The sequence below is a fragment of the Manacus candei genome, unplaced genomic scaffold (genome assembly GCF_025592945.1).
Source record: "Manacus candei isolate 608988 ecotype Guabito, Panama unplaced genomic scaffold, ASM2559294v1 h1tg000011l, whole genome shotgun sequence".
In the NCBI taxonomy this organism is placed as follows: Eukaryota; Metazoa; Chordata; class Aves; order Passeriformes; family Pipridae; genus Manacus; species Manacus candei.
The window spans coordinates 25,785,782-25,803,903 of record NW_026138059.1 but is presented as its reverse complement, the minus strand read 5'-3'; the positions used below and the strand labels follow the sequence as shown (position 1 = coordinate 25,803,903).

The window sequence follows — 18,122 nt, the reverse complement described above, 5'->3', positions numbered from 1 at the left end:
TCAGAGAGGACCTCTTGCTTTCTAAACCCTTGACAGATTCTAGGTGTGGCTGAGTCCAATCTTACCAGTCCTGAGCCTGGTCAACAGCCTATGGCTACAGGATTTAGCAGCACTTAATCATTGACTAATTTAACAATTACAAAGTGATTCAATACCATTTACTACAGTTACAACAGTGACTTTATTACAGATCCAGGATCGCAAAATTTATGCTATACTTGCTATAGGATGCTTTAATCAATTCACACAAGCATGCACACAGACACAGAGACGTATATATACATATCTACATGTACAAAGGTACCTGTTGAAAAATCCCTGAGTGTCAGTGAAATATGTCAAATGCCTTGTCATTTCTCAACAGGCCAGGGTTGAGCCTCAAGGGTGGTGGGGGGGGTATATCAGCTGAGGCCCTGTCATCAGCTTTCAGCAACAGTCCTCCAAGTGTTGCAAATGTGGGAGTTCATGAGCTCCAAGGGGTGTCCCTCTCAGAGGGAGGTGCTGGTTCAGTCTGCTTGTGGCCCGGGAGAGGTCAATGGGCCTTGCTCAGGACCACTCTTTATTGGGTTGTGAAATGATTGTCTTCAGTTAGCAGTAAGTTTCCATTGTGCCCACAGTCCAGGTCAGTAACTACTGGAGTTTCCAAAACTCCACCAACAATGGTATTGTTCCACTCAAGCCATGATTGAGGTTGAGAATATTCCAAGCCTGTCAGGGCTGAATGATCATCCCCACTCTCATTCTTCACCTCAGCCAGGCAACAGGAGTTCCCGGTATGGGTGGTGCTTCTACCTTACCCCAGGCAAGAGTTCCCAGTATGGTCAATGGACATCTCACCACCCAAGTCATTACACAAATGCCAAATTTCTAACAGGAATTTCTGCAATCATAAAGCAGCCTTGAGGGCAAGGGAAGATGCACCACCTCAACTGGCAAGCCCAGAAGTTCTGCACAGTTCTGCAGGCGTAGCTTCACCCACGCTGAAAAAAGAGTCAGGAATGTTCCCGCAGTGATCTGGCAGTGTTCTGTATAGCTCTGAGGAGAGCTCATCATTATCACAGAGGAACTCCATACTGTCTTTCCTCAGCTCCTTCTGGAGAACGTGGCGTCTCCAATGGATATGACAGAGGCCTGACCATAAACAGAACTGAAAGAGCTGAGAAAGCTGGCTGGGTCATAAAAATTTTGAATATCCTAGGCTTCATGAGTAGAAGAGCAGACATGGTAAGCTTCGTGATCTTATTTCCTTGAATATGTTTCATATTTCACTTTTATTTCCTGGGAAGGAGAGATACAGACAGACCACATTTATCTGTGTCAGGAGCAGGTCCAGCCCTCACTAAGGTAAAAGGAGAGGGCCAAGCCAGAACAAGCACTTTCCAGTGTAATTACTTTGCCTCAGTGATTTTGTTTTATCACAGTTGAGTAAGTGAAGGCAAGTGAAAGGGATCTGAGAGCACAGCTAAAAAATGACACAGCACATGAAAGGCTTCAGCTTTCTCAAAGATAGATTGAGTCTGTCTTCTTTATCTGACACTAATTGGGAGCTTTTTCATTATCACAGACAAATTCTGCCCTTGGCTACTTGCCCATAAATCCTTATGACATTTTCCAGTGGGAGCTGGAGGTAGATAATCTGAGGGCAGAATCTGATAGGGAATGGGTAGAAGGACATGGAGGGGCCCAAAGGCTCCCCCTTGGAATTCATTCCCTGCCCTAACCCAGACAATCCAATAGTGACAATGACACCTGCTCACCCTTTTCCCTGAATCTGGAGTGAATGGAGAGCATGAGAAGGTTTGCTAATTTGAGAGAGATGGGCTTCAGCTTGTATTTAATTTTCATTATTTGCTTGGCAACTTCTGGAGGTGGGCTGGGGACAGGTTGCCCACTGTACCACCATTGTTTGCACTGGGATTTCAGCAGAGTCTTAAACTGCTTACACTTTTACATAGCTTTACAACTACTTTCAAATGTCGTGTTTGAATTATGTACTTGGGAAGGGACAGAGTGTAGTGATTCTGACCAGCAGGCCACTGTGCATCAATCAGCTGGTAGTCCACGGAGCAGGTAATGCAGGTGGGTGCCTATACAAGCTGAAATTAAAACTCTCTTAAAGAAGAAAACATACCTGAAACAAACAATATCATAGGATGAAAAAGGCTCATCAGCTCAGGTGAAAAATGTGAATGTATGGACCAGAAAAGGAGTTTTAAAGTTATTTTGAGCACAGGATGAGACTTAGCCTTATTTTAGCACTTCTTTCTCTTAAAAAATGCAAATGAACACATAACCCATAACTTCTACAGCATAGCTAAAATGTTGCAACATGAAGAGAGGCATTTTATAAATACTTGAAATCCAATAGGGAAATAGTAGTACAATTAAATAAGGGCACTCCACTGTGCAAGCGGTCTTCTTTGGCTTACGAGTGTCCACACAGTTATTCGCAGGTTTGCTTTAAAGATCCTGTGCCTAAATTGGAAGCCTGCTAAAACGAGGCACAAATAGCAGTTTGGGGAAGAAGGAGTCTCCTTTTTCTGCCTACCCTTACCTGTTACTGTGCCTCGTGGATTGAGAGTACTGACAATGAAAGCACAAGTGTCATGCTGGAAAGACAGGTAGCATTGTTACAATGGACAACATACCACTCCTTTTCTTTGTTCGTCTCTGATCATTCTTCTAACCTCAATTTTGTGTGCAATGGCTGATTTCACACACTGGCTTATATATTACAATGGAGTTGGAGGATGGGTTATTACATTGCTTACATTACTTTGCTGTTGTACAAAGCAGGCTGGAGGGCAGAGTCAAGTAAGGATATTAATATTTCTGTGTGAAGGTACTTCACAGGAAGCCCAAAGATGAATCAGTGTCCCCTGGCAGCTTTTGTGTGAACACAGATGGAAAAAATGATCCCTGCCTTTAACAGCAACTTAGCTTCAAGGGTACTTTCACCTGAGCTCAGCCTGGAGCAGCAGTGAGTGAAGGTTCTTGGTGTCTGGTAATGGGACTGGAGTGGTCTCAGTTCACATCCTGGCTCATCAGTATGTAAATTATCATGACACCTTTTCTGGTTTCCACGGAGGGCTCTTCATCCTATGAGAGACACTCAGAGGCTTGGAAACATGTCCTCTGTCAAGGACACAGCCAGCTTCTGTAAGGCCAGAATCACTAATCCCTTGGAAAGAAAACTCACATGTTATATGGCCACCAGGGACATCTAAGGAACTTTGAGAATGTAGCAGGGGTGGAGGTTAAAGGGGAAAAAGTGAAAAACTTCTACAAGATGAGGTTCTTGCTGCTGTCCTGGCTATCAGTTAGTCCCTCCCAGTGCCCTTTAGCAATTTTTTTTTAATCTTTGGTCTGTCCCACGACAGTTCTCAAAGGAATTAAGCCTGGCAGTAGCTGTCTGACCTGCAAGCAGGAGTATAGGACATGAAATCACCATCCACATCAGTTCACATCATTTACAGTATGTGCTGCCTGCTCCTTGATTTTCAGGTCAAAAGATAGGTAAGAACAGGGGGTAAGGAAAATCAGTGTATTGCAGAAAAAGTGGGAGCTGGGAAAAAGCTAAAAATACTGCGGTAGATATACAAAAAAAGGGAAGAGCAGCAGAGGTGCTGTGAGTTGGGGTGGACTTGACCAGAACTAAGGGTCCAGTACTCTACAGTGTGGATAATATTGGGAGAAGGAGGAAACAACCACAACATGATCCTGAAATGGTTATGGTGGAAGTACAGGGAACACCAGAGAAAACCAGGTCTCATGTTTCTGAAAGTAGTTCAAAACCACTTTCTATTGTATTAAATACAGCATATTAATGAGGTAATACCTGTTGCCATTCTCCCAGACTCTTTATGCACAGATGCCTTTTGAGGGTGATTTCTGCCATCTAATCATTTGTGTCACATCATGAGACGAAGGATGTCTTATTTAACATTAGAGTTGACTTTTTTCTGCATGTTAGGCCCTTTATTACAGTTTGTAATTGAGAAAAATTGAAGATGCACTTGGTAACCAAAACAGTTCAGTCCCTGTGTCAAGAACAGACATTTTTTTCCTGATTCCTTCAGTGTTTCTAAATCAATATTTTATTTTTCAAATCTTTCTGATCTAATTATATACTAATGCTATCAGTTTTAAGTTACAAACCTAAATCACCAGCACTACAAGGATGACTGACAAATGTATTCTGGAATGAATCTCATGCTTTTCCTTCCTCAAAGTCATACTCATTTGTCAATGGGAGATTGAAGGGGAAAAAAAACAAGCCAAAGTGCACTGTGTCATTGAGCATTGTCTTTTATAGAGACAAGACCTACTCGTCTATTCAGAGCAAGGTTAATTTTGTATATACATATATATATATACACAAATAACAAATGATAGCTGTTGACTTTGATTCAATGAAAGCCATTAATTTTAAATGTTGCTGCTCTGCAGATCAGTTGTTCAGTCTCCTGTTACACTTCAGGCTCACAACCCATTGTTCATCAGTGTGTAACAGCTCATTGGAAAGTCACAGATAAAGGTAGGGATGGCACATGCAGTATTGCAGGTCAGATTATTTGTCCTAACCTCAGCTACATGCTATGAAAGTGTTCGGTGTCCCATTTCTTCTGACATAAATTTCCAATGTCTGTTTCAAAATTAATTGAGGATGTGACATCCAGTGTAAATGGTTCAGGTGCTTTTTTGTGTTCCCTAAATACAGATTGATTTCTCATCCCTGTGCAGTTCTGCCTGTGAGGGTTCTCAGTATTTGGTTGCAGGGATCCCTACTTCCTTCCTTAATATTAGCCAAACTAAGCTTTTCCCTCTTTGTCTTTCCTCTCCCAATAACTCATTTAATACATATTTTTGAAATACAATAATGTAGTTTTGTTTTCGAGCACAGTAAGGTTTGCCTCTTTTGTATTCAAGTGTGTACTCTTCTGTACACTTTAACAATGAGTAGTGAGAATTAGATTGGCAGAGCTGTAATTTTATGCCATCTTTCCAGAAGTGCTTTGCAATCTGAAAACAGCAGTTCACATCATGCTGTGCAGTGGCTGCTTAAAACACTTACAGGTGCTCAGTCCAAGTGCTGTTTAAACCAAACAAATCTATGTCAAACTTTACGACATGGGAGATTAAGAATCTTACTTCATTTTCTCAATTCTTTGGCATCCTGGTTTTTCTGCTGACTACAGTTTGTACACAGATGTTCTGGGGGGAAAAACAGAGAAAAGGTGCACAGGCTTTTCTGACACAAGAATGAGGTGGCAGCAGGTAAAAATAGCAGGTGGTAAATAGCAGATTCAGAAGGAATAAAAACCCTCTTTAAATTCGTTTGAAGCTGTCTGACATAATCACAAGTTTGGGGGGAAGACTGACAGACAGACTGCATAAAAATAAAAATGGGAAAAAAAGACACAGTTTTCCCTTCAGAAACAAAGCATGCATTTAAAAGAAAACAGCATCTTCCTCAGCCCAGACAGGGCATACCTGTCTGGCAGGGGGAATTTATGTATGGCCATTGCCCCCTGTAGATGTCCAGGGCACTTAGGCCAGCGAGGAGGATGAGACTCCTTCACTGCATCTTCCTGCAGGCTCTGCTGGGGGCTGAGACCTGACCAGGGTGATGTCCCTGAGCCAGTTTAGTGCTTGTAGAGGCTGTGTTTGAAGCTAGGCTGAGGCACAGGGTGATACGAGAGCACCCAGGTGGAGGTGGAAAATCAGATTGCCATCACTTTTCCACGTGGAGTGCTGAAGTGTTGATGATGCTGATGGCCGACGTGCTGACAATAACATGTTCTGTGTGACAAAAGGCTGGGTGATGGGAAGAGGGTCACACTTGGTTAAGGAAAAAGAAGAGGTGTCTGGGCATTTTTTGTGGTCTCGAAGCCGTTAATAAGCAGGCAAGCATTGATTGTGTCTCACCATAGCTTAGCAGGATGCACTCAAGAAAACCAGGTGTCTTGACATTTACTCCTCCCAGGTCCACATGACCACGGGCTGCTAATTACTGACAGGCTGTAAAACAGCTGGCATAGAGAGCACCATCAACTTCTAGATAGGCACTTTGCAGTACTGCCTGCACACAAACCATCAAAAATCAGGTTGCCCTGTGCCATAAAGCTTTTCTGGAAGTCCATGCTAAATTTGTTCAGCTTTTCCTGGACTTTCAGCACTACTTCGGAGATGGTTCAGGACAATTTGTCATACATGGCTGAGTTGCTCAGCTGCTCTGTGGACAAGGATGGATATTAAAAGATGCTGGAAATCTTTTGATGCTTGTTGGAAATGACAGTGATGGAGAACTTCAATTACAGTTTCAACAGAAAACTGAAACTTTGAAAACAGATCTTCTACAGCAGTTTGTTGTGGTACCATAAATAGTAACAAATCTGAAAATATCAAAAGGAGAGCAAAAAATACTAGCAGCCAGCAGCTTGAGTATTACCGCTCTAATACTTGCAAATTCTGAATAAATAAAACTATGGTTCTAATTTTAGATAATCACTGTGCTAGTGATACCCCATTAGTCTAATAAATTGCCAGCAAAACAACAGAAACCACCCGTGCAATGATGCCTTTGTCTCTCCCTCCCAGACATTTCACTTGCACAAATTTATTAAATCAAGACATAAAGCATGCATAATAATCCTTGGAAATCAACTGCTAATTTGCATAGAAAATCAAACAAAGGAATATATTTTGTATGTGATGCAGGGTTAAGAAAGGGCTACAGAGTTGTGCGGGATTGGATAGGTTATATAATACAAAATTGAAAGACAAAATGGATTGAAGGAGCTGAATGGACAAATAAGTCTATGAACAAGGCTCAAGGTGGGCTCAATGGGCCTGTAGGGCCAGCTGAAGTATCAGGACTAGGCCACAGGACTTATTTCTACGAATATGTGTGGGGATTTATGAGCCTAGAAAACTCAAGGTAACAGAAGTAAGTTAAAGAGCATTGCTAAGGTTGGGAAGCCAAGCAAAGAGAATTTAGGATCTGCCAAGACTCAGGTCACTGGCATTGTTCTTATTTTTAATATGTCCTATGGCAGTCCCTCATGATGTGTTCATATACCACTTTCCCATAGGACCATTATCAGATAGATATTTTAGGACTCAACAGAGGTCACGCAGACACGTAATCCATCAGCACTTGCTCTGTTACAGGAGAAGGATGAGGGACACCTCTGTGGTCAGAGAATGCTGGATGTTGACTGAAGATACACCCCTATCCCATCCTTCCTGCTGTTACTCAGAAGCACCAAGTGAGTCACTTCTCAGCAGCTGCTGAGTGTTCTTCAGTTCGCGGTGCCTGGAGTGTGATTTACAGAAGTGCTGAGCACTTTGGAAGACAAGCTAAATCAGGCAGAGGTGCACCAGGTGAACCAAGGGCAATTCAGCAGGACCAAACTCAGATCAACTCCTGCATTTCCTTCCAGACTTGCACTGGAGCAGGAAGCACAGAGAAATAAGGAAGAATGAAAAGATGGGCATTGAAAAATACAGCATGTGAAATTCTCTCTCTCTGTTCAGATCCATTCTATCTACCTGGGAGATGGAACCATCCCAGCATGTCTCAGGACAGATCATGAGCAAAAAATCAAGGTAATAGGATTCATCTGTTTTATAATACCTTAATAACAGAGAGGAATAGGTAGCTTTGATAGTCTAAACCAAGTGTCTAAGGTAGACCCCTTCAAAACATGTTGCCTGGCCTGTTTCTTTCTCTTGATTATGGTGGGACACTAAGGCCATTCGTAGCTTGGCATCTGCTTTGGCACAACAGAAGAGAAAAGCAGATGGTGCTGAGGTCCCAATGTCCATTCCATATGCAATTTGTGGGTTTGCTTTGGACTAGATTTACTCTGGCTCTCCTAGACCAGCTATCCTACCTAGAACAGCTATTCCGCCACACACACATTTCAAAAATGATTCATCTAGAACACTGTGCCTTTTTAGAGATAGAAGGCTATTTGATGCACACCTGGAACAGAGCTTTTGGTTAAGTTTCCTCCAGTAGGAATTCAGCTAAGCAGACCAACTGCTCCAAGAACCATGCTGTAAACAGACACAAGGATGAGATTTGCTTTAGAACTGCATCATTGCACAGATTGTAAATACTGCTGCATATGCATCATAACTCAGACTCAGATATTTAATTTTTAGATGTGTATGCTTGTTGAATGCCAGGCTTAGTTGCACAGATAGTAAAACCCAATCGTATAATTTTAACAAAGTCAATCAAACCTATTAACACAGCTGCAATGATCACAAATCCTTTCAAAACACCTTTTGTTCAACAGATCATAAAGTGTGCAGGGAACAAAATTAAAACATAGCAATGGTATTTTTCATTAGAAATTAATCAGCTACTGGGGATTATTAGTCAAGTTACGGGTTATTGTTATAGAGTAACTTTTCCTAGCAACATAAAAAGCAAATTCCTAATTCAAAGAGTTATAAATTACAGCAACTTTAGCAGGATTAGAAGGAAAGGCCCTTGGCTGAATGCAGAGCACATTCAAATACAGACTCAATGCGATTTCTCCTTCTGTTTTCTTAGATGTGATGGGAATGCACCCAAATTCTCAACTGTGACAGTGAAGTCTTTTTCTCTGTATTCACTGCAACTTCCCTGGGGGCATTCTGGCTCTGATTGCAAAAGACCCCTTCATCCTGTGCAACAGGGCTTAGATTTTTTCCTAGGCTTTCCTTTCTAAAAATTAACACCTTTGAAACAAAGATTCCTTGAAACATTGCAGGACCAGCATCCTTGGAGCACAAATAACGACAAATTCCCTGCTCAAGCTTTTAAAATTTTCTATTAGTAGAAAATGTTTAACATCTTACATGTTGCTCTTTTTTATGGCAAAATCAGTGAGAACATGCATAGCATTTCCATTCCCATCAGAGATACAAAAAACACATCACTTTCTCAGATGCTTGGTCTGTTCACCTAGTTACGCATTCTTGTACTAAAGCTTGTGGGGAAGATGAATTTTAATGCCAGAGTTAGGGAAAAAAAACAAGTATTTATGAGTGAAATTGATACCCAAGAAAATATTTTCCTGAAAACTTTGTTTTGTCTTTATTTATAATTACTCCCAGTGATAATAAATGATGAATAGTATGATAGACCACTGTATGGAGACAAACAGGGCTTTTATCCCTAACCACCAAATCATCGTGTAAGCAAAATAAAAACATTGTTACATTGCCTCCTGTAACATTCAACAATAATTAGAAGTCATATAAACTTTGCAGCTACTTGACCCAGTCACTTTGTTTATGTATTCCTGGGCTAAAGTTTGTAGGGAAGATGGTTAATATATTGTAAAGCCAGAGTAAGGGAAAAAGAAAGGTATTCATGAGTGAGAAGAAAGGAAACCCAAGTAGTGGACTATGCGAAGGGCTACAAGTGGCTCTGTAGGAGGCAGATAAGCCTCCAGCAGAGGCAGGAGTGCACTGGCCTAGCTGGGAAGGGCAGTGGCTGAGAGTTCAGTGACTTACCACCATCTGGTTTGCTTTGAAAATGGATCTTTGGTCAGATGTGTTTCATGGCCATCACTGCCATGGCATCTGAGTAGATTGCAGTAATAGCTGGCCATGGCCAGTGTTGCCTCCTAAGCCCCAGAAGTTACCCTTGTGCTGCCTGTGTAAGAGGTGTTTGCCCTAGAAACCTGCTTCCCAATAAAGCAGTGCTCAGTTCTCATATGTAGGCAGGCAATCAAAGGCAACTTGGGAGAGCCAGGGTGACTCATGTTATTCTAAGGCATCAGATTATTTTATAGCCCTGACAGAAGTTCTTGCATTGAACAAGCCCTAGCTGTCACATTTTATCACCTATTTCTGCTCTCAAACAATGATATTATTCCAACTCAGTTGTAAAGTGTGGATGCAGAGCCTGAAGTGCTGAATTCATCTTTGTGCCTTTAATGAGAATGTCTGGTATTTTCCTATTGCATTTTATTTCTCCATTTTCCTTTGATTCTTTTGTCCTTGGCACTTCAAAATGTCTGTGAGTATCCTCCTAACAGCAATCTCTAAGCAAACCATGAGGATTATTTCTGTCTGTCTTACCAGCCATGCAGGTAGTAGACACCTTCACTCCAAAGCCCTGAGCACCTGGAAAATTTCCCAATGCTTTCACTGGGATATATGACACAGCACACTTAGACAGTCTACTCACTGTGGGTAGCACAGGCCCAGGTTCCTGAAGTATTTTGACATTTCATTTTTGCATACTGCACTTTACATGAGCCATCAGATGGTAGAAAGCTTCTTTGAATAACAAGTAGAAGGGAAATTTTGTAAATCCTGATTAATTCCGTGTTTTGGTTTAGAGATTGATTCAATAAACAGCTCCAATCAGGAGTGGAGAAGTGAAACATAGCACAGAGGGAAGAAGCAGGAGTCAGATGGCAATATGGAGAAGAGCAGGAAAACCTCAAGATGTCATTGGCCAAAAAACCAGTGTGTTGTGAAGCTGGATGACTAGCACAACTGTTCCTAAATTCCCAGCTAGATCAGTTGGTCTAAGAAAAGGTATTACCTCTCCCTCCAAATATTTCTGCTGCTATTTGGAAAATAATAATTCTAGTCTTTGTTAAAATATCACTTAAAGTGTTTGAAAATCATATTGAAAGAAGAATCATGAAGACAAACCCTTCTCCTCTGACATAAAAGGACTATTTTATTTTAAAGCTTTTCACAAACTTTTTTTTCAGAGCATAAAACAACTCAGAGTAATGTTGCCAGCTTTTAGCTACGAGCAGTTAAATCTGCCCCTTTCTCCTCTCGCTCCCCCAGTGCACCACCACACCAACACTGCTGACCCCAGAAAAAGTGTGCAAAGAAGCAGGACTACAGAGTTAGTTTATTGAGATGGTCCCTTAGGATGTGGCTTGCTTTTAAAGACAGGAGCTGAGCTGTCATGAATCCATACCACGACTTTCCTAGCCTGCATAACCCAAATTTAGCCAGAATAATTAAACTCCTGATTGAGAAATCAACACCCATTTATATATTTCTTGCCACTCTTTGCTTAAGGCATCTTGAATACTCAAGACACTTGAATACCTTATCCATACCATGAAGGTTTAGCTCATTGACTCATAATACACATTTGAGGTATGTCTTCTATTTGAGGAATGATGCTTCTGAAAATCAGACAAGACTTGAATCCAGATAGCATTTCCAGACAAGATAGTGAGTTCAAGAAGGTGCAGCAGTGGGGTAGGACAGAGGGAGGACAGCTTGAAGTAGACTGGGATGTGTACCTGAAGTCACAAGAGACGAAGGTGAAACATGGAAACCTGTAAGTGGAAGCGCTCATTTACAGCAAAAAAATTGGTTTTGCCATGGGCCAAGTTCTTAACTGCATTAAACTGTCTGCCATGATTTAACCTCAGCCAGCAAACACACAGCTGCTAACTCACTCCCCCAGCGGAAGGATCAGAGAGAGAATTGGAAGGGTTGAAGGTAGAAATCTTGGGGGTTGGGATCAAGGCAGTTTAATAGGAAAAGCAAAAGCCACACATGCAAGCAAAGCAAAATAAGGAATTTCCTGCTTCCCATGGTCAGGCAGGTGTTCAGCCATCTCCAGGAGAGCAAGGTCCCATCACATGTAACAGTGACTTGGGAAGACAAACACCATCACTCCAAACATCCCCAACTTACTCCTTCTTTCCCCCACTTTCTATACTGAGTAGGATGTCATGTGGTATGGAATGTCCCTTTGGTCAGTTTGGGTCACCTGTCCCAGCTGTGTCTCCTCCCAACCTCCCATGCACCCCCAACTTAGCGTGGCAGTACAAAATGCAGGAAAGGCCTTGGCTCTGTATAACTCCTGCTCAGCAATAACAAAAACATCTCTATATTATCAACCCTCTGTTCAGAACAAATCCAAAACGCAGCCCTGTACCAGCCACTGCAAAGAAAATTAACTCTACCCAGCCAAAACCAGCACACCATCCAACTGAGGTCTCTGTGCTCTTAACAAAAAAATCCTATCTCAGTGTGGCCCAGCATCTCATGGCTGTTAGCAGAGTCTACCTTTTGAGAATTTTTTTCTTTTGCAGAAATCACCACACTTACTGCTGTGAAGCCTCAGGAGCCAAGTCAAACAAAGTGCAGAAGCATGAGAAGTGTTATTTATGCATCAGGATTTAGTTCCAGCAGCAGCCTTGCCTTTATGCAGTACTATGAGCCAATTTCTTTGTCAGCTTGGGGAGGAGAGGTTTGTCCTTTATCTTTGTGCTTCAGCTCTCTGCACAGTATTCTTCAGCAAATATTTAAATTCACCATAAATCCACAAGAAATATTTTCTTTTTTTTTTTCTCTTGCATAGACCCCTTTTCTTTGTTGCAGTTTACTCTGCCTCCATACAATCACTTACTCAGGTTTCAAACCCTTTTCCAGTGTTCCTAGACTTAATTTGAAACTATTGCAGGAGACACTAAGAATTAGTTTAGAGAAATATTTTTTTCTGCCAGCTGTCATTCCACTATCTCCTCTCCCATCAATTGTCCAGTCTACTTTATTCCTTTTCTTCCTAACACAATTTCTGCATTATGATCCCTAAATTATTCATATTCCTGTTTAGGCTATAGTGTTCTGCTTCCAAGCCACAACAGTTTATGTTTTGTGCTTGAGGTATTTCTTGGAGATTAATCACTGTGCAAATGCTCTGCTAGAGTAACTCGGTGGAAATCAGTGAGACTCTGCCAATTTTTGCTACCAAACCCTTTGACCTGATATTTCTGACACTTCACTGACACTAAATCTATTTTGATATAACTCACATTTTAAATTATATACAATTTTCTTATTTATTATGACTATTTCAAGCCCTGGGTTCTTCAATTTGGACAACAACAATAAGTAATTTTACAGCCCAGAGAAACTAATAACACTCACCACTGAGCTCTGTTGTCAGGCCAGAGACCTTCCAATCTCAATGGATTGCTTGGCACTGTCTCAATATTCATTATGTAACTGGAAATAATGTATTTTTTGCTCAGCATGATTGAATTTTTGGAAATAATTCAACTGGAAGGAAAGTTACTGTGTCAGAAAGTCAGCATCTTAACAACTGAAAAGCAGATTTAAAAGATAAGAAGAAAAAGTGTTTGAAGAAGTAATATTTCTTCAGAACAAGTCTGAGACTTGGACCTCTAATATATGAAGAGGACCATTATCAGCTGTGCTTATCCTGGGACGGATTGGTAGGGCACTAACTTGCACTAACTTTCATTGGGGCTAAAAAAATTATCACGTCTATTTCCAAACAATGAGAAAAATTTATCTTCATCCACTCTGCTTCCAAGTAGTGTTTAATTGTTTTTTCAGGCATTTCTACACAAATAAGCTGTGTTTTAATAAACATCAGGACACAAACTAATTTCATTACATGTATATTACCACTGTAAAACTTTGTGTACCCAACCGTATCATTAATCTTTCAATTTTTTCTAAAAGTTCTAAGCAAATTCCTGCTTTGTAGCAAGACAAAATTAGTAGCCCAAATGGAGCATAAATGATCTCCTATTTCAGTGGTAACAGATATTATTTAGAAGGGGATTCTTCCAAATATTCATTGATGTTACTTTATGATATGTTCCTTCACATAACTTATAAGATTAAGTGAAACAGTTCTACACTCAGCAATGTAGAAGCTTGCAGCTTCTTGACTACTGATGGACAATCCTGTTCAGCTTCAGAAAAGATAATGCTTCAGTATGAGAGGAGAGAGGAAGGGCAGGAGTAGCAAATGCTTTTCATCTTTCACGGCCAAAGACAGAAAATGCAACTCTGATTAATATGTTCTAATAGCCAGTCATTTGCAAGAGTGAAATGACTTTGGGAGGTCATTTCTAATTCCAAGATACTCATTCCTTCAGAAAAATACCTGAACATTTGGAGTAGTTAAACATCTACAAAAACCATTGCTTGTGCAATATAAACTGTTTCCAACTCCTTACTACCTCTTTTGAAATATTAGTCATCTTGCCCAGCATGATGACTGATTTCACATTTGACTTCTGAGATTTGAAAGACCTACATAAAATTCACTCTATAATGAAGGAAGAAAACAAAAAATGTTTAAACATTTGGGGCCAGTTTCTGCTCTGAGTCCATGTTGCTACCTCATCAGCAAGTGACAGCATTGCTCTGAACTAAGCCCAACACTTGCAGCAAAAAATAGACTTAAAATAAAATGCGTTCCCACTTTTAATGAATATATATCTACAGCTATGTTGAACTTTGCCAAGGGCTTCCCTTGGTGAAATATTGATTTTTCTTTCCATCTTGCACTAGCAGCAGGGATCTTAAACCCCTGCATTGGCTCTGAGAACAAGACTTCTCGAGCCAATGCCACAATATCACCTCTTTGCAAAATGGTAATTTACTCAGAGAAAGAATTTTCGTCTTCCCTTTCTTGATATCTTCCAATCTCTTTTTCCTACTTTACTGAAATCAGCATTTTTAATCACTCATATATGCAGAGCTTATAATAACATAATTTTTATATATTGATATGTAATATTATTTATACTTATATGCTGGGGGGCCCTTTACCTAACAATATTTCAGAAAGATGCCATTCTTCATAAACCTGTACAGATTATATTATGTTTAGACCAGTGTGTCCAGACAAAACTTAGTATTGGATTCTTTTCCCTGTTCTTTGCAAGGCCAATTCTGTTGGGCTGAAATCCTGCTGCAGTTCTTTCAGCAATTAATTTTATTCCCCTTTTTTTGAGCCAAAATCAAGGAATATAGGATGAAACTGCCTGGTAGCAAACTGAAAGCCAATAAAAGATCATGCTGCTTCATGTAGGCAAATATCCCATCTGTGTAAGACAATACAGAAACTTAAACTCAGGTCTTCTGGGTCACTTCTTGGACTTCCTAAATCCTCAGTTGCATTCCTGGGATATTACATTTCTAGGATGAACAGGTCTCTGTCAGAAGAAAGCTCCAGCCCTGAACAGCAATCCTGTCAGAGGGACCCAACAAAAGGGTAGAAATATGAGATGCTGGTGAGAAAAGCAACACTGTCAGTGGGAGAAGACAGAAGGAGGGACAGAAAGATGAGGGGGAGGAGGGAGGCAGGATCATGCTGCAGAAGTGCCAAAAACAGACAGAAAGGACAGAGTTACTTCCAAGAAAAGTGAACTGGTGCAAAAGAAAAACCAAAGGGAGAACACAGAGGACAGGTGAAAGCAAAACTGCAGTGTAAGCAGCTTGTGAAACACAAGGCTTCAAAGGCAGCGGGTAGACAAGGGGCAGAGGGAAGCCATTTCGAGGCCCCCTCTCTCACCCCTGGGTCAGCATAATCTGCAAATGTGAAAGTTCTTTTCTTAATTACTTAGGGCTTTTTGCCTTGTAGGCTTTATTTTTTCCTAGAACTGAAAGATTATTCCCATGGCAATTTTATTTCAGCATGGATCCTACTTAATTAGAGACACACACGTGAAACCATGGGCCAGCAAAAGGAATTAAAAACAATCTAATTTATTCACTTACCCATGGGGGAAAAAAGGCATTTTTAATCCTTTTTCTTGGAAGTAATGAAAAAGATACTGACTCACATGCCTTTCTCCTTGGGGATGTCCTGTCTGCTGTCAGATGTCCTGGAGCCAAAGGGAGTTGGCGGAGCTGACTGAACTGCGTGGTGTGGTGTTTGTGGATTACTGCACACAGTAACCAAGCCTGGCCTTGGAAGTGTACTGGGAATTTGCAACGTAGTTATCTGCACATGTGCAGTTGAACCAGGGGGGAAAAAAAATTAAGAATCAGACAGAGATTGTTCATATGGAATATATTTTCGCAAAGTGAAAAGCCATTTAATGCAACTGTCTTTTAAGAATATCTTCCAAAGTCACTATTTAGTTTAAAACATGTAATGTCTTTTTGCAGCCAAATTAATGAACACACTTCCTTCCTTGGAAGAGTTTACAAGTTGAACCAACCACATGGAGTGTAAATGAAGATTAGATACAATATGACATAAATTAGCGAGAACTGAATTTTGCTCCAGATTTTCTCCCATGTTTCAGGGACTTGGAATGCCTGAAGGTCAGTCTAGTCAGTAAAGACCTAGGTGAAGAAGGCACTTGGTACTTTCACCTTTTCCATGTTCTCTGTCACCAGAGTCTTTGCACTATTAAGCAGCTGTCCCACATTTTCCCTAGTCTTCCCCTTGCTGCCCATGTACCTGTGGAAGCCTTTCTTGATACCCTTTACATCCCTCTGCAGATTTAACTCCAAATGAACTTTGGTTTTTCTAAGCTCAACCCTTCATGATGCATTCCTCCTGGCTCCTCTATCCCTGGTTCCAGCTCTTGTATGCTTCCTTTATATGTCTGAGTTTTGTCCAGAGCAGTTTGTTCATCTGTGCAGACCGCCTGTTTTCACCTTAAAGGACGGGATCCTTGAAAAGCAACCAGCTTTCCTGAACCTCTTTTCTCTCCAGGGCTGTATCCCATCAGATTTCTCCAGGCAGATCTGTCAGTAGTTCACAGACTATTCTCACAGCTAGGGCTGTGATCTTCCTAGCTTTGCTCTGTCCTTTAAGGAACCTGAACTCCATCATGTCATGGGTACAAAGCCATCTGCAGAATTCACATGGTCAGTATTGTCATGGAAAGGAACTAGTTTTGAGTTCTTCAGCTTGCCAAACCAAACTGAGCTCAGTGACCTATCACAGCTCAAAATATTTGTACTTAAATGAGAAGTTTTGACACAGGAATACTTTAGAATTGCAGATATCTGTTGTTATTTTCACTACACTACAAACATGAACAGACTCACATTTGTGATTGATCTGTATCTCCTGGGGGAAACAGAACCCGCCATCACCGTCCTAAGCATTTTTAAGAGCTCTTAGAAATCTGCAGTCTGATCTTTCTTCAAGCATTAAGGAAATATTCTGCCTTTGACAAGAGCAGTGATCACATCCGAAACATGAAATTATGTTTACACCTGAGAAAAAAAAATGAGGTGTTAATTTTCAAAGCTCTGATTTCTCAACATCTAATTCTTACATCTATGTACTCTCAAGTACACATTATGGTAAAAATCCTTTGTGGGTTACTACTATATTTTCTGTCACAGCACACTCAGAAGGTCCATAATAGGGATATCCTTTCTTAAACTGAGACATGGTAAAAAGCTTCAGCAAGTAAAATGGTCTCAAAACAACTCCAAATTTTACTCCAGGACCTTGGTAGACCTTTCCAGAGAATAACATGATGCCCTTTCTCAACCATGATTATCACAATGTTTCTGTATATTCCTCACTGCTCTGGAGGAACTGCCTTGTTATATATAGTAATATATTTTACAAAGAGCAAAGCCTATGAGCTATACATTTTGTGGTTTTCTGACAAATCCACCTAGAAAAATACCGGTAAATGTATTTACTTGGCAGTGCGATCACTTTTCCAATGATCCATACCTATGAAATGTACATTCCCAGACACTGCTAAGTATGGCAAAGTGCAGGCATATACATGCAACAAATATGGACCATACTGAGCTATCTGAAATCGTGAGTGAATCACACTTTCTCTACCTTTGTTGTTCGTACTTTGAAGTTCAGTTCTGTACCAAAAACTGTCTCAAAAAATGTTTTTTGTACCTAGACATATGCTGGTGAATAATTATCTCTTCAGTATATCCAACACATTTTCCCAAATTTTTAATAGACTTTTCCTAATAGAAAACACTTACTACAACAATAATTTTTATTTGCTTACAAAAAGAAGAGCCAGTACTTGGAGAATGGTATTTCAAACATAAGAAGGGTTTACCTTGTACAGACGCTCACAGTGTGCAAGGAAGGGTTATCAGTGGACCAGCTGAAGCAAAGAGAGTTAAGGAGTCCAGTGAGGGACCTCCACTAGATCCATGTGATCTCAGTGAGTGCTGCAGAGCAATTACTGTGATAGCTTCCCAGCAATTCAGTGCACAGGGCTATTTGGAGGCTTGTGACCCTAAAACAGAAAGTCCTTCCCCCTGAGCCAGTGTTAAGTCTTTGGAAAAGTTTTATGAGATCTGAGCAGCTCAAAAGGAGTAGAAAGGAGTTGCTGTTCTTCCACTGAATGAAT

At 40.7% G+C, this 18,122-nt stretch overlaps 1 long non-coding RNA gene across 1 annotated transcript in view; it reads right to left on the bottom strand.

Moving 5' to 3' along the window:
- Window positions 1-15,714, bottom strand: part of LOC127466763 (uncharacterized) — a 44,491-nt gene extending 28,777 nt beyond the window's left edge. Inside the window, exon 1 of the long non-coding RNA XR_007902849.1 lies at window positions 15,603-15,714. This is a non-coding gene — a long non-coding RNA (uncharacterized LOC127466763). The remainder of the gene's footprint in view (window positions 1-15,602) is intronic.
- Between the last annotated feature and the right edge of the window lie 2,408 nt (window positions 15,715-18,122).